Consider the following 3,310-nt stretch of genomic DNA (forward strand, 5'->3'; position numbering starts at 1 on the left):
GTAGTTTCTTTCTTGTTTGAATGTTTGAAATGAGTCATTTCTTGGTCACTAAGGAAACATATTCCGAAGGTTGAACTTATTTTACATTACCATTTAAGTAAAGATGAGATGAGGCAGTCGAATCTCATTTCTCAATATAAATTGTCTGCCTTTCGCCCAATACAATCCTAATTTAAAACGATAAAACCTCGTCAACTTCTTCTTGAGTCATTCCTTGGTCACTAAGGAAACATATTCTGAGGTTCTAAGTGAAGATGAGGAGAGCCAGTCGATACTCCGAAGAAACAGGAAAAATGAAACAAGCAATCAATAGATGAATTCCCTATGACAAACAAACCTTTCTCATGTATGCATGAGATAGATTCCCATGTATGAAGTCATTTTGGTAGAATAGTTAATTAAATCACTACCCGTGGGCATAATCTGCGGAAATAACAATAGTTTTTTTAGCCACGTAGAAATACTAAGGACGATTGCTATTTGATAATGTCAGCCTACAATGTTCCAGAAAATGCATGAACTCTCCATGTATATAGTGATCCCTGAATGGATGTAACGACGAGTGACGAAAATATTCCTCTAATTTCCTACGAAGAATCATAATTAAATTTCAATCCATTGGAGTAATTAGTATTTTTTTATTTATCTTGTGTTTTCATATGACGTAACGGTGGTAATAATTGTGTTTAATTTACCTTATGGTTCGTACTTGAGAGTAAATCCCACTGATTCGAACATTAAAACCAATGAAAGCGTTGCAATTTCATCCATACCTTCTCTCTCATTTCTCTACTTTTTTCTTTTTTTTTCTTGAAGGAGAAGAAATCTTTAAAAAAAAAAACTTATAATTATTTGAAAAGGAGAGTTTTGTCAAAAATTCCTCAAAAAAAAAAGAAGGATCCATAGTAAAGATATCCTCAAGGATAATAATAATAAAAAGGAAGAAATTATGCGTGCTTAATGAGTGCGTAAATACTATAGTGAACCTACTTCTAGAAAAGTGGTGTAATGTTTATTATTCAAATGTTAAAATAACAAAAATAGGTTTTTTATCCAGATTTGTGTCTATATGGACTCGAGAGGAGATTCAAATGATTGCTTTCCATGAAGATGAAAACTCAGCATACCATCAAATAAATGTCGGAGACTAAATTTTAGCAGCTTTGACTTTTTAGGCTGTTGGTAAGAAAACAAGTTTGAATACGATGTAGGTGCACTTGAAGTGGAAAACCTTATCGTTGCCGGGGATTTCAATATGATAGAGAAGCAAAGCGGGTATTTTACGTCATCTGATGGTTATGAAAACTCAAATTATCTATTGAATTATAGAGAAAAAAATTCTTTATTAGATGGTAAATACATTACAAAAAATTATCTACCTACCTTTAAGACAAAATATGACAAGTTCATAACGAAGAACAGAATAGACCACATTTATATTTCCTATCCAGAGGAAAAAATTTCAACTTTGACAAAACTGAAAAAAAAAAAAAAAAAAAAAAAAAATGTTAGAGGAAATTAAATCTGAATTTTATGAATATAAATTACCAAAGTACGTTAGAACAAAGTTAGAAAAAGTCCATGGATTGTCAGGGTTCACTAGAGAATTCTACGAAGCTTTTCCCGAGTTGTCAGGGATTCTAGCAAAACTTTTCAACACAAACTTCTTTGGAAAAGGGTTCCACGAAGCTCCAAAGAGGGGAAGGATATCTTTGTTTTCGAAGAATAATAAGAATTTCGCAAATATTAAAAACTGGAGATCCGTAACAATCCTGGAAGTAGAATACAAAATATACTCTGGGATCTTTACAAAAAGACGGATACCAGTCTTAGATAGAATTCTTCTTGAAACACAATCTGGTTTCAGATCATGTAGGAGAAGGGATGATGTCGTTATGTCCCTCAAAGCAGTTATAAGACAAACAAATACCCCAGGAAAGTTCCGTGGCCATTTGCTTTATTGGATTTCCAAAAAGCATTCCATTCCTTTGAGCATGTATTTATATTTATAGAGGTAATCAAAAATATGCGAACAGGTACAGAATCAGTTATTGATATTGATGGTGCAACAGAAACATCTATTGAGAGAAGCTCTCGCTAAGGAGATCCTATCAGCCCATCTCTCGAATCCATAGTGATCAGCCCTCTGCAAAAGATGAAAGATAAATATCTAGTGGGAAGAAAAATAGGATGAAATTTTTTTACCAATTTATTTATTGCAGATGATGTAACGATCTTAATGAGTGAAAAAACCAGTTAGGTCAGATTGAAAATACTTCATTAGAGCCCATAAATCATTTGAAGCGCCGAGGAACTATTCGAGGAGTCCTGTTTCGTAAAAGACGCAACAATATTAAGAAATATCTGCATCTGGCAAAAAGACACTCTATAAAATATTTTAAAAATAGACAATAAAATAAAATCTTTGATTTTATCAATTAGAAAAATAGAACCAAATATTGGAATACATCAGTGGTTTAAAACAATACCCATGAACCCATATTATAGTATGTGTCTACCCTATAACGAAGAATTATGCCAAAAAATGGAATAAGATGAGTATTGATTAAATAAATGTACCAAAATACAGAGGACATATGAGATTGTAAATGGAAAAATTGTTTGGGTATGATAGATGTGATTCTTCATATGACACTTCTTCTCTTCTTAAAAGTATAATAAAGGATTTCAGGCCAATTCTCACTGGAAAAATCCTTGTATTTAGGCTGCAAGGGAAACTTCGTGTACACTGCTGATCAAATGCCATGAGAAAGCTTAGTACGAGAGACGAAGTTCAAGAAGATATATTGGCAGATAATTGGACCGAGTGGACCACTTCACTTATCCAGGGAAATACGAAGAAATTGGTTCCTAAATAATATAAATGATGCTTTAAACTACAAGTAAACTACTCACAGTGCAATAGCTATGCTGAAGCGGCCCCTTCCTTTCTCCTTCAACCTTACCACCAGACCCAAGCCCACGAACATGATTATGAATATTCCACATCTTTCCATCACAAGTAGACTGCGTTTCCAAGATACGAATCTCGATGAGCTCCACATTTTTATGAGGGCTGCAAGGAAAAAGGTAAATATGAAATAATATAGGACCCTATACTCTCACCCACACAAATATGTACAAAATACAGAATTGCTTCGGGTTTCTACTTCAGGCCAAGAATATTTCATGATAAAGGACTTCAGGGAGTGTGAAAGACTTGGGAAACGATGGGAGTCCTGATGCAGGTTATTCGGATAAATATTGAGGGTGTACCAACACAACATGATCCACTTTACAGCTTCTTACC

General features: G+C 33.8%; 1 long non-coding RNA gene across 1 annotated transcript; it reads right to left on the reverse strand.

Moving 5' to 3' along the window:
• Nucleotides 1-973: 973 nt before the first annotated feature.
• LOC121132050 (uncharacterized) lies at nt 974-3,310 on the reverse strand. Its single transcript, XR_005869224.2, has 4 exons — nt 3,131-3,310; nt 1,549-3,076; nt 1,384-1,477; nt 974-1,315 (listed from the first exon to the last, which is right to left on the reverse strand). It is a non-coding gene; the product is annotated as an uncharacterized lncRNA (long non-coding RNA).

The sequence above is a fragment of the Lepeophtheirus salmonis genome, chromosome 1 (genome assembly GCF_016086655.4).
Source record: "Lepeophtheirus salmonis chromosome 1, UVic_Lsal_1.4, whole genome shotgun sequence".
Classification (NCBI taxonomy): domain Eukaryota; kingdom Metazoa; phylum Arthropoda; class Copepoda; order Siphonostomatoida; family Caligidae; genus Lepeophtheirus; species Lepeophtheirus salmonis.